The 10668-nt window shown below is 32.3% G+C and overlaps 1 non-coding gene across 1 annotated transcript; it reads right to left on the bottom strand.

Annotated features, from left to right (window-relative positions):
- Window positions 1-818: 818 nt before the first annotated feature.
- Trnas-gcu lies at window positions 819-900 on the bottom strand. The gene has a single exon. It is a non-coding gene; the product is annotated as a tRNA-Ser (tRNA).
- Window positions 901-10668: the final 9768 nt, after the last annotated feature.

The following is a 10668-nucleotide window of genomic DNA, read 5'->3' as shown; positions in this document are numbered from 1 at the left end:
ATCTATTTTTCATACCCCTATTAAGTTCTTTAACTGTGCGCGGATAGAGTCGCTGATGATAGGTAGTACAAGATAAAATATTCCTTTCTGGTATTATAGTTAAAAAGTTATGTAATAATATTTAGGTGGGTATTATAAAAATATTGAGATATAATAAATAGTTTTATGCACTCTGTAGTCAATTAATGGACTTGTATGGACTTCCCTCTACATACATACATACGAGTAGGTAGGTTATGATGTTCGCTAAAAGCTTCCGTTAGCGTGGACGAAGTAAATCAATTATACGATCAGAGGGATGTCAAGTGGTATACCGTGTATGTATCTACACATTTCTTTCTCTATTTACTGCGTCTATTATCTGATATGGTGTGTATCAGTCAAATTGTAATATAGTCAAAAAAAGATATCTGAGCTCGATGACAGAGGCGCTGCTATCGCAGTAAGTTCTATCTAAAAATATGCAAACCTACATTGACATAGCATGACGGTTACAGTACGAATGCTACAGTAAAAATGATCTTTTAAGATTTTTTTGACATTGAAATGGGGGCGCTAGTGTTTTATTATAATTTAGTTTGACTTATAACCACCGGGTTCGATAACCATATCGGTTTATATAATACCACATTAGCAACCCCCTTGTTAATGTTAAAATTGTCATAAGTTTATTTTCGTACTGAAGCTGTCTTGTCTTGTGTGTCATTTTATGTCACCAAGTAGGTTTTACATATTTTCTGAACTAATCACGAACAAATTTTCCACTATAATTACTCATGTTCTGTATACTGCTAAGTTATTAAGTTTGTAAAAATTATCGACGAGGATGGGATTCGAACCCATGCGTGCAGAGCACATTGGATTAGCAGTCCAACGCCTTAACCTCTCGGCCACCTCGTCGCGTCTAACAAATGAAAAATAATAAAACAATTTAAAATATAAGAATTACAGGATTAATCGAATACAATGGAAATGAGAAATTATATTAACACATTTAACTGGCTGGAAACTTCATTTACTGTTTTTAAATGAATTTTGGTATGTTCCAGGATTTAAATTGGTGATACCTGTTTGAACATGTCTGTTTTTAATAAGTCTATGTGTGTACAGCTTTAGAAATGTAAAGTTGTTTAGGTAATTTTGTTATAATTTCTCTTTTCTCTTCCGCGAATTAGTAACAGTTTTCAAAATCAAATGCAATAAGGTGAACGAAGTACTAGCATTACTAAAAAAAAGTTATAACAATAGTTAACTGATGTCTCGAATTGGAACATATATTTGTCTTTGTTTTTTTTTTTTCAAATAGAATGAAAAGAATGGCAATACGATTTTATACAAGTCCTTTGACGATTAAACCCACAGTAACTGATGGATATTTTGTCCCTTCCCCGGCTTAATTAACAACACAAAGTGAACTTCAGTACAAATTAATGTAAGCCAAAATTAACTTCGAGTCATTATTACTCGTAATCTTTCACACAATGAATTAATTGGCAGCGTATTTAAAAAGAAATGGCTAATTAGTAAAACACATCTAATATATAAAATTCTCGTGTCACAGTTTTCGTTCCCGTACTCCTCCGAAACGGCTAGACCGATTCTCATGAAATTTTGTGAGCATATTCAGTAGGTCTGAGAATCGGCCAACATCTATTTTTCATTTTTTTTTTAACTTCGCGCGGACGGAGTCGCGGGCGACAGCTAGTAACATATATTTATAATATTAGACTTTTATATTTAAATATATATCTTAAAAATGTCATCGACACATTTAATAAAATTGGAGAGTTTTATAAATAAATAAATAAAATAAAATAACTTTTATTTCGGACAAGTTACATCCATAAAGTGTTAGTAGAAAATAAAAATAGAACAACAGATCCTACGACTATGTTAGTAAAATAAAACAGTTCATATTTAAATTATTTTGTTACTAGGTTATTGTTCGAAATGCATCTACGAACAATTCCTAGTAACAGCGGAGAGTCAAATCTCCATGCTATGGTGCCCAGGATGGAGTTGGAGCTAGCTCTCAGTCTGCAGAGCAGCGAAGCAGACTTTTTTCTTATGATGGCATGGCATCCATCAACTCCTGCCTGAGCAAGCATACCAGATGCACTGCAGAAACGAGGCAGCCCCATCAGCATCCTGAATCCATTATTGTATTGGACGCGCAAAGCACTGACAGCCCGCTGCGTATAGTTGGTCCAAAGGCTGCACGTATAGAACACTTGACAGTAAGCTTTGAAAAGCGTTACTTTTACTTGCTTGCTACAACGAGCAAACCTTCGCGCCACCATATTACATCGGACTGCCAGCGCCCTACGCTCCCTCTCTATATCCACTTGATCCTTAAGGTCGGCAGTCACATAATGACCTAGATATTTAAATTGATAGACGCGTTTTAGTTCAGTACCATTCAGTTTAATTACAGGTACGACCTCTGGATATTTACCACCACCTGCCCCAAAGACCAAGTATTCACTTTTTGCCACATTATATACTAGGCCATGCGTCAGAGCGTATGACTCACAACAAGCTAGTAAGTTTCTCATTGCCCTTTGCATTTATGCAAAATCAAATAACCCAACTTTAATTTAAAAAAAAAACGAAAATCCCGACTTAAGGGCTGTAATAGATGAAGTAGCGTCATCTATCTGCTTTTTAAAACAAAGCTCGGTCAAGGTCGGTCGGTCGGTCAAACTGAATGAGCTGAAAATTAATGGGGAGGTAGCTTAGAACTAGGAGACGGACATAGGAACTTTTTTATCCTGTGTGCATTTTTTTTTGTTCCGCGCGGACGGAGTCGCGGGTAAAAGCTAGTACAACATAAACTTAGTGTCCTATTGCCGTGACAATTATGTTCTAATTGTCATGACAAAACATAGACTACATTATACTGTAAATCAACTGTCATAACAGTGAATTAAAAATAAATAATTATTTGTAAATAGAATACAACATATAAATGAGTCATAAAACGCGTATATATCCGCTAATGTGATCTTGGATTTAATCAAAGTCTGTGAGCCGATCGTAAGTTTGAAAGATTATACGATAAAAGTGCGCCCTCTAGTGTCTGTTATGTGGTCACCAAGTTTATGAGCTCCAAGGTGCAATACATGAACGTAAAGCGGGCTACTCACTGTTTAACTGCACATGGATTGCAAACACTTTTATTATAAACTAGCTTTTACCCGCGACTCCGTCCGCGCGGAATAAAAAATAGAAAACGGGGTAAAAATTATCCTATGTCCGTTTCCTGGTTCTAAGCTACCTGCCCACCAATTTTCAGTCAAATCGATTCAGCCGTTCTTGAGTTATAAATAGTGTAACTAACACGACTTTCTTTTATATATATAGACTAGCGATCGCCCGCGACTTCGTTAGCGTAGAGGAAAAGTAGCCTTTAATATGCCCGCATGCATTAGCTATCTTTCCGTCAATGTCCCGACAAAATAGGCCCAGACGTTTTAGAGATTACCCGGAGTAAACGCGAAATTGCGGACGGACAGACCAAAATTAAAAAAAATCTGTTGAAATACAACAATAGTTGGAACACACTATTATGAATTGCATAGTCTGATTCTTTAGTTACTTTTCGATATATTACTTGCATTATCGTACATAATTACACTAAGTTTTTCAATGAAAAATGTTTTTTGCATAAATATTTACTTATTAAAATAATACTAATTGAACTCAGCGATTCAGATAAAAAAACAATTAAGTGTAATTTTTAAAATATCTATTACACTGACGCCATCTTTGTTTTTCGATTTGACAGCTATTGGCGTGGTTCAGAATTCGATATAAAAATGTTGTCCAATGTTATCATATAATGTTAGTTGTTAGTCGAACGACAGATGGCGTGCATCGTCTTTATAGATCGCGGTGTAAAGACTCGCGGAGGTGAATTGACCTCACTTCATGATTTAATTAAATTTGTCTTCGCTGTACTATAACTCAGTGTTTCATTTAGTACCTACTCCACCAACTCCACTGAGAAGGAGACTTTTTGAGGCTGCTTTACAAATGTATTAAATTAAAATCTATACATTATACATTTGTACCATTTTGTATTATAATAAGTTTGAAAAACCTGACATAATTAAAGTAACAGCAATTACTTAAGACTAACATAAAATAGCTTGTAGCTTGTAGTAGCCAGGCGTACAATAAAACTGCAATTTCCTAGTTTTACAAATGTTTCACAGAATTAGTTTACTTGATACAATGTTGATTTAACCAGTTCCTCTATTCAGAGGTAGGGGGGTATAGGTTAGGGGGTGGTGTGGAAATGGCTTAAGGCTTCACAGAACAAGCTGTTACCGCCATCTTTGTTCGTAACTTTGCAATTAATCGCCCAACTGAAGGATTAAAACAATGTTGGTGTAAAATAACATCTCCATACTAACGTTATCTTAGTAGAAATGAAATGAAATTTATCACAGATTTAGAACATAGTCTGGAAGATCACATAGGCTACTTATTATGTTTTTTTTTTAATTCCACACGGACGGAGTCGCGGGCGACAGCTAATTACTTATAATCTAAATATGTATAGTTTTTTATAAAGGCTTTACTTGTTATTGATTATGACTTATTTTATCTTAACATAATTTTATTAACTTGAACATATACATGTTCATGTATCAAGAGTATAGCATGTTTTCTTTGAAATAAAGCTTTAATATTAAGATTCAAGCAGAAAACCGATGTGATGTAATTAACATAACACAAAAGTGAGTATATTATTGTAAATGAAATTCTATACATACAAAAGGCGAATTTATCAGTTTTTTATATGAATAAAGTTTCGTTGACCCGCCTTGTAAATAGGCTGACCCTAAAGATTTCGATTGAACATATTTCCATATGAAATTTGATCTGACTTATTATTAAGTCATTCGATTCAAACATGTCTTTTGATTCTATGTGTAAGGAATACATGTATATAGATTGTTTTCTGCCACCCTTAGTGGTTACAAAGGATACCTCTTAGTGTATATTTAGATATATTACCACTTAGTGACCACTTAATGATGAAGTGGTCACTAGGGAATGCAGTTAGTCTCTTTAACTCAATCTTACTAATGATGATGGAATGATGGATGGATGGATGGATGTTTGTTTGAAGGTATCTCCGGAACGGTTCAACGGATCTTGATGAAATTTGGCATGAATGTAGAACGTAGTCTGGAAGAACACATAGACTACTAATTGTTTTTTTTTTAATTCCGTGCGTACTGGGTCGCGTGTGACAGCTAGTTAATTACATTTCAACAATTCCAGTTCATAATTTGACAGTAGTAGTTAAAATGCCTAGTCCGATTATAAAATAACAGAGTTCACAATCAGGCGGTGACAGATCAAGTAGTTCCGTAATACGTTATATTGTAAATTAACATTATGATCATATACTATTTGATTTGTGCTTCAAAGATAATTTAATTTAGATTAATATGATATAGCAAATTGTATTTAGTTCAAATGTTATCGTAGAATTTCTGTTTTAATTAAATTTAAATATATCAGTTTATTTAACTTAATTTTTTAAAATTAAATTTCAAATTAATTTAATTTTGTAATTAGACGGCGATAGTAGTTTTTTATATGAATTACATTAAATAATTAATTGAAAACATCGTGATGAAACCTTCACATATATGAGAAGAAATTCAAAGATATGTGTGAAGTCAAACGCACTGGGTCAGCGTGGTTGACTATGGACTAGTCACCCCTAACATACGGTAGGCACCAAGCCCCACAGTAGAAATGCTCTTGGAATATTTAAACTTTTGTTTCATTAGAAACGCTTTCGTGTAATTCTAAAGACGCGTTTCTAAGGAGCGTACATTGCGTCGTCTGCGACTCTTCGTAGCAACGCTATGCAGAAAACTCAATTTAACAAAAAACAATTGTTCCAATTGTACCAAAACAAACCACGATTTGCAATAAAGTTAGAGGAAACAATAGAAAGTATGGATTTTTGACATTTCATACATTCTTCTGGAATACACATATAACAGTTGAATTGATGTATTTAAAAGTAGCGCATACTGATAATTTAAAGTAGAATTTATGCTTTAAAGTGATGTTAGCTCGATAGACAAACGTACGATGAATTGTTAAAGCGGTTGCAGCTTTGCATAAAGTGCAACTGAGCGCTGCTGTAAGCAAATATCAACGTTTGTCCGTTGAAGTGAATCGAATCGCAAACATTGGTTTGTTATATTAATTGAGGGCTATAATTTTTAATATCATTTACTGTTGTTTCTTTGTTACAATTTAACATTACAACATGTTTGCTTGTAAATTGAATAAGTTGAATGTCAAAGAAGCTTTTTGTAAGCCTTAATAATATGTCCGTATTATCCGGGTTTTCATGTTTTTATTTTCACACCGAAAAAAGTCCTTAGTTAAAATAATATTAGAAACAGCGCCATCTAGTTTAATTATTTTTCAACTAAATTAATATTGTAAACTAAACGTACTCACACTCGTTAAGTGTTATAGATTTAGTATGACAAATCTATACTAAGGGAGTTATTTATAATAAGGGATACTAATTAGGGATTTTCAGGAGGTTTTTTTCAGTTAATCTTTACTTGATATTATAAAATAATTTATTTTTATTATATTATTTTCGTATTTTTATTTCTAACGTATAAACTTAAAAACTAGTGGACCCATTAAAAATTATTTTGGCATTTTAAAGTAACATTATTATTGAGTAACCATAGGCTATATTTATTACTAGATTTTTTTTAGTTCTGATATATTTAAAGAACAAGGGTAAATATCTATATTATGTTAGTTTCATCAAAGTTTCATAGCATATAAACGTAGGACAATAGAACGGACACTTAAAGTAGATAATGTACTTGGGTGTTTTACGACAGAGCATAAAAACGCGCTTTCAAAAGCAAATGTTCTGACAGCCTCACTTTATTTGGGTCCAATGTTGATGATAATTCAAAAAAAGTCAGAATGATTTTAGACCTTTCATTTCATTCAGCATATTTAGATGTAATGTCTTTTTTAAAAAGATAACATAAAAGTTAAAGGTAATTTTTCCTTTAAAAAAAAAACAAGAACTTTCTTTCTTTTTTCGTAACTGACAAAGAATATTTTAAACATATTTTCAGGAACTACCAGTCGTATTTGAATTATTCACATTTTTAACAGTACAATGCTTCTTCTTTTCAGATACGTGACGCCTACTGCTGAGCAAAGGCTTCCCTCAAAGATCGCCATGACGCTCGGTCCTGTGCTACCCGTATCCAGGATCAGAAATCTTGACCAGATCATTGGTCCATCTTTCATCCGTACAAGGATACATTATTTACTTAGCATCAGCTACTCATTCTTCTATTACTACTAAAAACAAATGACAACTTCTTAATAGACATCTAATTACCTAGAGCAATGAACAGTTTCTTTATATAGCTAGTTATATACTAAGTGTATATATATATATATATATATATATATATAAGTTTCGTAGTTATTCCATAGTTTTTAATATGTTAATTAATTGCTGGAAAATATGTCTCAAAGTTTGGCGTCGAATCGATGTGTTTTGGTAACCGAAATTATTTACTTAACCCTTTTCAGTCCGATTTTCAAACCCGCTTTGAAAACTAATTTCAAAGGCTTATTAACACAAAATCTCTTTAAATACCTAAAGTATTTTGAAACAATTAATTATTTTACTACTATAAATATATATAACTAGCTTTTACCCGCGACTCCGTCCGCGCGGAATAAAAAATAGAAAACGAGATAAAAATTATCCTATGTCCTATTCCTGGTTCTAAGCTACCTGCCCACCAATTTTCAGTGAAATCAATTCAGCCGTTCTTGAGTTATAAATAGTGTAACTAACACGACTTTCTTTTATATATATAGATTTGTGATAATTTTTGACAATATAAATTTTAATTTTGGCTCATAGCTAAAATGGAAAATACATGAGACTACAAACACACAATTTACACTTATAAAATGTAACTTTAAAAACATGTGTATTCAGTTTTCCTTCCACATCAACAAAACATAAGCAGATTTGTTAGTTCTAAGAAAGAAATAGAAATCTAACAGGAATGAATAAAATAATAATGAATGTTAAATAATTCTATATATGTTTTATCTCGCGTGCTGTAAAACCATTAAATGTTGTACCGCAGAGGATGTATTGCAGTGCAGTATCGAGCAAAATGGGAGAGAATCAGGCGAGCTACATACTTAAGAATCGGAAATGGTGATGGAACTTGACGTATGTGGAACTACTTACTAAACTTGACTAATGTTTGTGAGACCAAAATCAAAATAATTTTGCTTTGTCAAAGATAATGAGTTGGTCTTAGAAACCAACGATAAGCAACTACCAATTTACACTATGTTATATTATCTACTTTCTTTGTCTTGAGTCTTTCTTTTAAAAGTTAATTTTTTTATTTAGTTTTGAGTCTAATCTATTGTAGTATAAGTTACCGTTACCTTCTATTACTTCAATATTTTCGGTACTCTCAAAACGGGTTATTTGTGTCCTTTAATGAGGACGTAACAAGCTTTTCACATTTGTAATATTAAGATATCACTAAAGCGATCGAGTTATAAAAACATACGCCTCAAACGTATAAAAGGGAGAAGGGAACAGATAAAATACAATATGCATCCTTCCTATAAAATATGAGTAAAAGGGACGCTTCTGAATACTATCATTGATTTAAATAAGGGACCGAGATTCGGATTTTCATAAAACGCTTAATTCAGTAAAACGGATCTTTTGGATTTGTATAAAATCCTTATGTTAACCAAAGTGTAAAGAGATTTCTGAAACATAAATATGTTATATGCACATAAACATAAAATTAATTTTAAAAATTAAGAAGCAAACAAAATATACTAACAAATACATTAAGGATCTTTTAAATAAGTTTTAAACAAGTATTGTTTTTAAGTTGAAGAAAGTAGATAAATTGCGAGTATCGTAGCACTTTTCTCTCGTAGCATTTGTAGCTAAGTGCTACGAATTATTGCTCAGCACGTGTAGATGTTTAATTGCTATTTTTTTTTTAAGATTGAAATCTTATTAATATTTAATTAAGTCATTGGTTTATTATCAACAAAGTAAAACAAAGGTTAAGCAAATTTTTCGTTTGGTCACATACATAAATATGTTTACAATCCAAAACAAACATTTTGCTCCTGAATTAAACAACTTTAAGAAGGTGTATTGAACAAAAACTCACTTCTATGTTTTGTTTGAGGTTCTAATTTTAAAATAGTAATTTATTTTACAGGTCCTTTTTTCAATATTTCACAATGCATGATTACTGACGTTGTTTCAAATAACTTTTAACTCAAAGAATGTCTTACAACTAAATTTAAACAGCACAAAGTGCAATAAAGCATTTCTTTACATCGATGGTCGCATCCGATGGTAGCTTATTAAATTTTTGAAATCCTTTGACCGTCTGCTTCGTACTATTTATTACAAACTACAGGAAAATATTCGCATTCAATCTTTATTGCTTCATTTCAGTTATTTATTCTTGTTTATTAATATGAATTGTTTGTATTTTTACATTGTTTTTAAATAAAATCGACAACGATGTTCAGAAACAGAGTATGAATGAGTAATACTGCAAAACTGCCAAACCAAATGATTTTGACAAAGTGTATTTTGTTCAACCGCGTCAAGTACGTGAATACTTATAGTTGACTTCGCGAAGTCCAGATCAGTTGCTAGTCTTTTATGTAATGTTTAAATTTAAGTGATTAATATTTGAAGCTTATAATTATAAATAGTAACAATTGGATTTGAGAAAAAAAAGTACGTTTTAAAACCAGTATTAAAAAATGTTATATGAAGAAAAAATTTCATTAAACTAAACGTGGATGATATATCACAGGGTATTAGTAAATGAATGCAACACTTTAAAGCTTTGTAGTTGTAACCTACAGCTCTAAATCTCTCAGAATGTCGGTCGTAGTTGATGTGAAAAGCGCTATGAATAACTTAGCGGAGAGCAGGTCGTGAACTGTCGCCGAGACCTCAATACCGCTCACGGAACAGTTACATGTTTCATTGGGACATTATATTTACTACTAGTTGTCGCCCGTGACTTCATCTAATTCGTCCGCAGAATTAAAAAAAAAACAAATTTAACTAGTAGCGTATGTTTTCTTCCAGATTGTGTTCTACATCTACGCCTAATTTCAGCAAGATCCGTTTAGCCGCTCTGGAAAAACCTTCTAATAAACATCGAAACGTTCATCTTACTAATATTATAGATGCAAATGTTTAGATGGATGGATGGATGGATGGATGGATGGATAGATGGAAGTTTGTTACAAGGTAGCTCCGGAACGGCTGCATTAATCTCGATGAATTTGGTAACTCATAAGCTACTAATTAAGTTTTTTTTATCCGCGCGGACGGAGTTGCGGGCGAGAGCTAGTTTATAATATTAGTACGATTGAATACATTAACTATCTGTAGTAGAATTATGTTTTATAAACTATGTTTTTACTAAAGTTAAAGTCGTAGCTGTGGATTTTATATACCGTTAATATTTTCTTCTTAATATATATAAAAAAATTGTAATTCACTTGCAGTGAAAACGTTATAAACATATATGGATTTTAGAATCGTAA

This window comes from Papilio machaon, chromosome 21 (genome assembly GCF_912999745.1).
Source record: "Papilio machaon chromosome 21, ilPapMach1.1, whole genome shotgun sequence".
Lineage (NCBI taxonomy): Eukaryota > Metazoa > Arthropoda > Insecta > Lepidoptera > Papilionidae > Papilio > Papilio machaon.
Note: the sequence above shows the minus strand (reverse complement) of the source record. Positions and strands in the feature narration are given on the sequence as shown.